This window comes from Parus major, chromosome Z (assembly GCF_001522545.3).
Source record: "Parus major isolate Abel chromosome Z, Parus_major1.1, whole genome shotgun sequence".
Lineage (NCBI taxonomy): Eukaryota > Metazoa > Chordata > Aves > Passeriformes > Paridae > Parus > Parus major.
The window spans coordinates 46366211-46375395 of record NC_031799.1 but is presented as its reverse complement, the minus strand read 5'-3'; the positions used below and the strand labels follow the sequence as shown (position 1 = coordinate 46375395).

Genomic DNA, 9185 nt, shown 5'->3' with positions numbered 1-9185 from the left:
CTGGACTCCTCCGAAGCCTGGTCGAGCGTTCGGGCTGTGAGCACGTGGAGCACTTACGGCCGCCACAAGGCACATCACTGCCCACACCCCGCTGACCATGTCACAGTGCCAGCAGCAGATCTGCCCTTGACCTCGGTACCACCCCTCCTACCCACCCCTCCATACTCACAGCACGCCCTCTCCTCCCCCTACATCCAGGAAAAGAGGCTGGCCGATGAAAGCAGCAGCTCCTCTGCAGGGTCAGGGCTGTGGGTGGGAAGGGGAAGCCCGCCCGCATCGCGCCCCCGCCGCCCAGCTGGCCATCTCTAGCTCGTCCATCCTCCCTCCTTCCCTTCCCGCCTCCCTCTCGGGCGCTGGCGGCCATCCCGCCGCCGCTCCGGCCTTGGGGCGCGGGGCGGAGCCCGCCCGCCACCGCCCCTTCCCTCTCCCTGCGCCCGGCGGCCCCTGACGGCGAGCGGCGGCGGTCGTCTGTGCTCCTCGCTCCCCGGTGAGTGCGGGCCCCGCCGCCCCGCTTCTCTCCCGCCCGGCACCGGCGGCTCGGCTGCCTGGGAGCCGCTTCCCCGGGCGCGGCGTGCCCGTTCCCGGCGGCGGCGGGGAAGGTGGCGGGGTGGACCCTCGAGGCAGAGCTGGGACGGGCGCGGGCCCGGGCGGAGGGCGGGGACCGCGGCTAGCAGGGCCCGGCGGCAGGTCGGGGGATCCTGCCGTCTCCCGGCCCCGGCTCCTGCGGTGGGGGCTGGAAAGGCTCACTGGATGCTGCGGAGGGAAGGCGGCTGTGGCGGAGCAGCCCCTGCGAGGCACCATCTCGTAGCTGCGGCGGCAGCAGCAGCGGCGGGCTGTGCGGCCCCCGCCGCGGCTCCGGGCCCCGGCTGCCGAAATCGCGTCTCTCCAACACCCGGCTTGGGGCCGGCTCACAGCGGGCACACGGGCGGCTTTTGCGAAGCGGAGAAACCGGAATAGATTTAGCTAGAGAAGAGCGGACGTGGAAGAGGAGTTGAGCTTCTCTGTCCTTATGCAGAGGAAGCTTTAACATTGATTTTCCTCCTGGAACTACTCGAGCCTTGACTCTAAGTATTTCAGTAGTATCTAAATAGTAGAGGATAGTGTAAATTATACATATCAAGCACACAGCAACTCCTCTGTGTTGCAAAACACCTCGGTAGATCTGCAACATAATTGGGCAGGAAAAGGATGGAAGAAAATAACTGGAAGGTGATGCCTAGAAAGTGTCAGGTTTTAATAATTTTGGGTGACAAAATAATCTTTTTCATGTTCGTGGCACAGAACAGGTGCAGGTGCAGATGTTCTGTAACAGTCCTGGAGGTTGTAGAGCAGATGCAGGTATTTGCCTTCTAATTTAACTTTGAACGGTGGCTGTGGCGATGCCCATTTTCAGTAACTGGTATACGTTTGGATTGGTCCCTGTTTATGTTCAGGATATTTCCATGTTTCAAAACATCACCACAGTACCCATTTATTTTTTAACTGGAGGTTGTGCTTTGGTATTTAGTTTCCACCTCTAAAGCTAGTGAAGGTGGGGGGAGGGGGGATAAAGGGGAAGATGGAGAAGTCTGGAATTTAGCGTTTTTAGTATCAGCAGGAAACTTGGTTTAAAACAGAGGATTCTCTCTCTAAACAGTTGGAATTGAATTGATATCTCTGAGCACTCAGCGCAGTTGCTATTGTTCAGACTGGCTTTATCAATCCACAAAACCGAAGTAAAGGAAGACCACCCTAGAGAAATATTAACACTGGAATGTTTATTTAGTAATGCTTTGCTTAAAAGCAATTGTATTTCATCAGAATGTCCTAATAAACTTCTGGGGATTGTTACTGCTTCAAAGAATGTAAGAGGAGTGTAATGGGCATTGAGTAGGAAGTGCAGCTGAGTCCTGTGCCTTCCAGGATCTGTGGTGTGTGTGAAGAGTATCAATACTTTACCCATCTCAGACTTTATAAGATAGAGGAAATTCCTGGAGAAGCTTTCCATGTAAAAAGAAGTCTGGTCACTTAGCAGAGCTTTACATGCACACTATTGCTATATTGAAAAGACTGTTGGGCTTTCAAACTGCAGGTTTTTTGTCATATCTTATTTGTAATTTAGCACCTTTCTCTCTGGTTGTCTTTGGCCAGAGGATGTTATACTCCAACTTTGATATTATCTGGTGAAGTTTTTATAGTAATGGTGGAAGAGTCAAAACGATAAATGCAGAAAATTAGAGAAGAAATAACATTTGAATAGTAGGAAATGGAACAAATCTCTTTTGCAAGTGTTTCCCAGCACAGACTCTCACTGTAGGATTGTAAAGGAGAGAAGAGCTGGAAATTTGCTCCCTCATTGGAGCAACAATCCATTTAAGCTAAGTGGAGAGATGTGAATTGAAGAGTCGTCCCTTTGTGTCTTGAAATATAGAGAAGGTAGGGACGAGTTTTAATTGTGTGAAAAGGAGATAATTTTTTTTACAGGGTTTTTTCCTTCACTGCTGCCTTAGGGATTGGTTGATTCAGAAGATTTTCCCTAGGTATTTGGCACTTCCTTTAAAGAAATGGGACGTCCCACAGCTGTAGGGTCAGGACTTCATATGCTTGTGAAAGAGGGTGTTAATTTTGGTTGTTTGGGGGTTTATTTGCCTACCCTTTCTGTGTGAAAACTGTTATGAAAAAGTTGATTTAAAAATGTTTAGTGGAACTTAATTTGCCTCCCCAGAGAGCTTGGCCAGTAAACTCTGCTAACAGCTAGTTTGAATTCATGAAATTGCATCAGACACACACTTGTTCTCCTTACAGGCTGAAGCTGTGGGTGTTTGAAAGCTGGATTCATGTACACAAATAGTTGAATAGTGGCTGAGATTGCAGGTAGCAGGTTTTGGTGTGAGAAAATGATCTTTATTTCCAGACCACAAATTCAGGGTTTTCCTCTCATTAGTTCTTCATCCTGAAAGGAATCCTTCCGCCTACATATCTTCAGGAGTTCTGAAACAGTTCAGATTTCAAGTTACAGAAAAGAAGTTTTCAAGGTGCAGAGAGAGCAGTTTCTAGAGCTGGTAAAATAGTAATGGCATGAGTACAGAGCTGATTCACAATACTCTCATTTTGTTTGCCTTTCCCATGCACCTCTGCTTCGTTTCTTCACCCTTCACAGGAGTCTTTTGAAACTAACAGACCAATACAGAGATGTCTTTTAATCCTGCCTTTTGAAGTTGAACCAAAATTTCAGACCAAATCTTTGTATGTGTATTCTGTATTCCACACTTCTTGCAGCATTTCCATGTTGGTTTTGTATTTTATCTAACTAATATTGAAAGCTAGGTCTTTGTTAAAACTGGTCCAAGCCGCATATTTGTTAATGAACAGTCTAAGAGTACTAGCATAAGGTTAAAAAGCAGCAAGTTTGTATAGAGGTAGGAAGTAGGTTAAAGTTCAGAGCTGCTCTTTCAGAGTTGGGAAAAAAAATTTCAACACTTAATTTTTTGATGTTTGGTCTCCAGATAAGTTTCTTTTATTCTTGGGTGTAACACTGCTCATTTTCCTGTAGCAAAAAAAGGAAAATTAGTCTCTACTTTTATGTGGGACACTCAGTGGTGAGTGGGCTGACAGAGCATTCCCTTAACACTTGCACCTGCTTAATTATGATCTGGATTTTGTTAAGACTAGATTGCATTTCAGAGGCTGTCTGAGAGCACACTACATACGTGTATGTGCCTGGGTTACCAAAGGCTGGTGAGATCTATACAAGAGAAGTGCTTTGACTGTCCCTCTAAGCTGTAAGTGCACAATACCTGTGTTGAAGTGAGGGAGGAGGTAGCATTTGGCTTTCTGGAGGGATGACTTGAAAGTGTTTAATATCTACATTTTGGAACTGGGCATGCATCTAAACTTCCAGCTGACTTGGAGCTGGGGTTACTTTAAGACCTCAATGTTTGATTTCACAAACTTGATCTCTGACCTAAACTTTAAGTTCCAATATGCGTGATACAGCATTGCCAACAAAGTGAAAAGGTCAGAATACTTATGACAGATTATGAAATGCACTAATTATGGTAATATGCAATTAGCTACCTGTTCAGTGTTTTGAAAGTTTAACACTTTATGTATCTGAATAAATATGTATTTTAGCATTGCAGCCAAAAGTTTCAAGCAGCAGGAGAAATCAGGAACATCTGCAATTCAAAGCTCTGTTTGTTCCAGTACAGTGTTCCTCTTGAGCATTAAAGTTGAAAAGGGTACCCTGAAACTTTGCTTAGGGATTGTTTAAGAAACCCTTCTTTTTAAATTACTGCATTTTTTTCCAGTGTGGAATGTAGTTTATACCGGTGGAATAGTTGCCCAGTCATCGAATTTTTGGTGGACTTCTCTTTAAGGATCTATGTGTAATGATTGACTTTTCTATGTAACAAAGAAACACAAAGATTGTTTCTGCTGTCTCTTTAACCTCTGAAATCCCCTTACTGCCTGTTAGCAGCAATGCAACAGTGTATATTTGTTACATAGTGGCCTTATCTGCCACAGGTAGAGTAAGTGTTAAATACTAAGAGCTTCTCTAAATAAAAACAAGAAACTTGTGTTTGTTGCAACAGTAATTGCACTCATCTGTTCTTTGTACATCCAAAAGTAATTATAGCATTTTTTATTTTTATAAAACAAGAATCTGCTTGTTCTGGTGTTGGAGTCTATCCAAATGCTGGGGACGTGTGTGGGCTTGAGGGGTTTTTTTTTGCTTATGGTTTGGTTGGGTTTTTGCCATTTTTTGGTGGGAAGGTGGGGTCTTTTGTTGTTGTGTTGTCATGTGTCTGGTTATCTCTATCTGTCTGTCAATTTACCCAGTGTAACAAAAACATTTTTCTTAGGCAACTAAATATTTAAACTAAAAAAAATTCCTGCCACACAAACGTATTTATTTGGATTTTCTTTCTAAACTGACTTGAATTATGGATATATTTACTTATTGAAGTTTTACTGCTTGAAACAATTGACTGATACTGAAGAGGTTGCCTTTCCTATAAAAAATGCAGAGTTTTGTCAACATGCTTAACATGGATATTCTCCCTCCTTGGTTTCTGGGCAAGTTTGTCAAGTACAGAACATGGTGTAGTTCCAACTACATCATGCTGGATATGCTTAGAGATCTTTATTCATGGTTATGCCATCTATAATTTAGGTAAACTAGAATTAGTCATCAACTTTTCTAATGGAGGCCCCCTGCTGAGTAGAATGTGAACCCATGAGAAGAGCTATGTGAGTTTAAGAGGCTCAGGGGAATTGAGCAATAGTGTTTAATCTAAAAAGTGCTGTTCAGCTATATGTAACAGCTAGTAATCTCACAAAGTGCATGCTCAATGTTGTGATGAAGAGCTTATAAATCAGTAGCCTGATGCCCTGACGCAGCTCTGCTTAGATTTTTTTAAGTCGCTTGCTTTTGCTATTTTGGAGGTGCTTGTTGCAAACTTGGCAGCTAAGTACAGATACATACAGTGGCAGTCATTTGAGTGGACAGAACCAAGGGAAATAACTTGTGGGTGTAGGAGAGATAATTGCAACAGAAGGTGGTAAGATCAGATTCAGCATGGATGAAAAATGTTGCATTTTCCAAGCAAAGCCATGGATGTTGCCTAGGTCCTGCCTTACTTATCACCTAGCAAGGACTTTAACCATGGTGGTTCTGCCAACTCACCTCTTTTTTCCCCAGTTTCCAGTTGGAAGTTTCATCACAGAAACATGAAATTTTTCATGTTTCTTTCCTGCAAGTACCAGCAAGTCTGAGCCTTCGCCTTTTTCTTGATGACTGATAAAATTGCGTCTTTGCTTTGCCAAAGTGTAATCTTTTTTAGCATTTCTAGAGTCTGGTAAAATGTTCAAATGAAACTACTTCTTTGCTGAGTGTGTGCCTCCCAGCAATGACAAGGAATTTATCCACATTTCAGAAAATTGAGCAGTAAATATTACTTGAAATCTCTTCTAGTTAAAATACTAGGTGTTTAGTTTTAGGAAGAGATGCCTAAAATTAACCTCTTATTATTAAAAATGTAGGCACCCTTTGTTAATTGGAAGGACAGCAATTAAGAAACCAAAGGTGGAGTAGAAAAAGCAATTGTAGAAACATGTTTCTCCAAGTGAGATTAAATATATGTCTGTGCTAAAATGCTCAGTAACTGTGGCTGTTCTCTTCCTACTTTATGGCCTGAAGCTTAGACAGAAGTTGTCTCATCCAGAGCTTTTTTTTCCTTACTGCAGGTCAGACAATCTGTGTCTTTGGTTTGTCATCGGGTGCTTCTGAAATAAATGTGGTTATTACCAATCATGAGTCTTTTGTAAATATTTGTGTCATGTACTACAGAAAGAGCATGGTTTACTGTCAGCATGCTTGTAGGAAACTACTCCGTATGCTATAGTCTTCTCTTTTTCTGGATGGTGAGAGATGAGTGGGATGCTCTCATATCCCTAAGAAACTGCAAAACAATACATACTGTTGACTGTATGAATCTGTTTACAGTCAAAGAGTGTAAGTGCAGGTCTTATGATGTAAGATTGCTGCTTTTAGTCTGACTGGCTGTGTTCAGTTTTACCTTCAATTCTAAAGAGAGAATAGTATGTCATACGGTGATATCTAGAACAGTTTTCTGACTTTTTCTCAGGTATAGTAAGAGGCTAAATAACTTTTTTCCCTCTCTATGATCTTCATGAGATAATTTCTGCAAGTGCAAAATTACTGGATATATTATGATGTCTTTTTCAATTCCATTAATTTCAGTGAAATTTATTTGTTGTTTTTGTTCCAAGTTATACAACTGCTTGAAAGGGGTCTGAAGTAGAGTCAAAGAGTCACTGTCAATCAAGAATGTGCTTTAAACTGAACCAAATCCTTTTCCAATCAATGTTGTTGTGATGTGACTAGGACTGTGTTTATGTTAGATACTCAGAAAGGTACAACAACTGAAGATTTGAAAGCACACACACAACATATCTTGAAGCCTTCTGTGATTTTTTTTTTCTTTTATATAAGATTTTAAGTTAACTACTTAAATCCTTTTTATGGAGATACACATGAGACTTAAATGTACTTTGAATGTATCTGATGTAGTTGATTAACAAATAAGGGAAGAAAAGGAAAGAGAATGGACAAACACCTTTTTCCATCTGTCCCCTTGGACTTGTGCATGTTTCTTATGTCAGGATCATCAAATCGTGTGTCCTTCAGGACACCACAGAGATCCCCACAGACAGTATAGCCAGTAGGCATCTTTGCAAAGAGCTTTTGGTGCTAGTGAATGTCTGAGGTCTCATGGTAAAGGTTTGCTGGCACACTCAATACAGATTAAGCGAGAAGTGTTGTACTAAGATTTTGTCTGTCCAAAAGCTTTTTTAGAGTATCACAGTGTGAAACTTATGTTCCTAGAGAAATTTAAACTGCCCTGTGTCTAGGGATACAAATAGCAAGAGACAGCTGTTCTGGCCAAGGGTTCATTCTCTACCCTAAAGGGCAAGATGTTGCATTTACAAAAAGCAGCTTTCTTTTTCTTTTATATCTGGAAAGTTATGGCCTTATCCAAATAAATTTGCCCCTCCTGGTATTCATGGTTACAATCTTTCACTACTCCTTCTTCGAGGGAGAGAGAAAAAGCAGAAATCACACTTTCTGTGGTGAGCTGATGTTCTGTCTGGGTGAATTGAGTTGTATTCTAACAAGAGATTGAGTGTGGTGGCACAGTAGTAAGCTACTGCATTGATGTAGTAAGCTGCATTGATGTAACAAGGTGAGTGGAAAAACAATATTGATAGGGAGTTCAGATTCAAAGGTGATCAGCATTAGTATGGGCCAGATTGTGGGTGTTCTCAGAATTTTAATAGTAGGCACCAAGGAAGGGCAAAAATAAGGCTGTTATTTGTCTGGTACACTTCATACAAGTCATGCAACCACTTTAAGAAGGTTCCAGTACCCTGAGATTAGCACAATTGGTCAGAGCATGGCACTAATAATGCCAGGGTTATGGATTAGAACAACATATGGGCCATTCACTTGGACTTGATGATCCTTGTGTGTCCCTTCCAACACATTCTGTGAGTCTGTGTCAGTAATGAGATGCTCCTTTTAATATTCTGCATTTTCAAGTTCGAATAATCCACATTTCTTTATGTAATTGCCACACAAACAGTTTTAAGGTTGTTGGTCAGAACATAAGTGCTTTTTTTGGTATGTCTGAATAGATATTGAGGTGGACACGGACTTGCCATGGTCAGCGCATGTTATCCTGCGTGTGCTGCACCAGTTCCAGGCAGGCAAATATCTGCTCCCCCATGTTTGCATATTTACATTTCAGTGCCTGCAAAACATGAATAAATACTCTGTTCTGCAATCACAAGTTAACCTGTATCAACTTAAGAAAAAAGTTAACCTGTATCTATCACAAAGATGACTTTAAAAGTTTTGGTGCGGCGTATTGCCCCCTGACTTGTTATTGGCAAATTACTAGTTCAGAGTTCTGTCCTGTGGCCACTTGGTTTATAATTTACTGTGTGGAAATAGCAGTTGGTATGACTGATGTTCCCTGGATCTGTGACATTTGCTACAGCAATGCTGCCAGCTGGTATTTTTTCTAGATATTTTACCTCTTTTGAGGTATTTCTGAATGGCTTCCAGGTTCGTAGCAGCGTTGTTCATATCAGTGTGACCAGGCAGATGAAAATAACTTGTGATTAGTCCTCGGTCAGCCCACAGTTCGGCTTATTTGTGTAACTCACTGATGAGAGGAGATTTGTACTGAGGTATCTCATACTGTGAACTAAAAAACCTCTGTTCAGCAAAGAGGGTGATATCTGGTAATGCTAACACATAGATAATGTGTCATGACATCTTGAATCTCTGCTGCAATTTGCCAAGACATGGACTTGGATGGAAAACTTTTGAGCTGCAATTTATACTTGGATGACAATATGTGAACTGAATACAGTGGACTCATGGTCATATCAAATTAACGATCTGCTTTATCTGTCAGGGGATATCCGAATATTTTCTATCTACAGCTACTCTTAGACTTTCCCATGAGAAATTGATATGCATAAAATAAAGTTCTCATAGTGGAATGCAAAAAAAGTAAATCTTAACAGGAGGGTAGCTGGCAAGAAGAGGAAGGAAGAAATTAATTTTGATCATGTTCAGTTATAGAAGCAGAGAGTTTGCTTAGAGGAATAGC

The 9185-nt window shown here is 41.9% G+C and overlaps 1 protein-coding gene across 1 annotated transcript in view; it reads left to right on the top strand.

Moving 5' to 3' along the window:
• The first annotated feature begins 382 nt into the window (after positions 1–382).
• The window catches only part of ACO1 (aconitase 1), a 34954-nt gene continuing 26151 nt past the window's right edge, over positions 383–9185 (top strand). Inside the window, exon 1 of the mRNA XM_015652570.2 lies at positions 383–487. The gene's annotated coding sequence lies outside the window, so the exon portion shown is untranslated. The remainder of the gene's footprint in view (positions 488–9185) is intronic.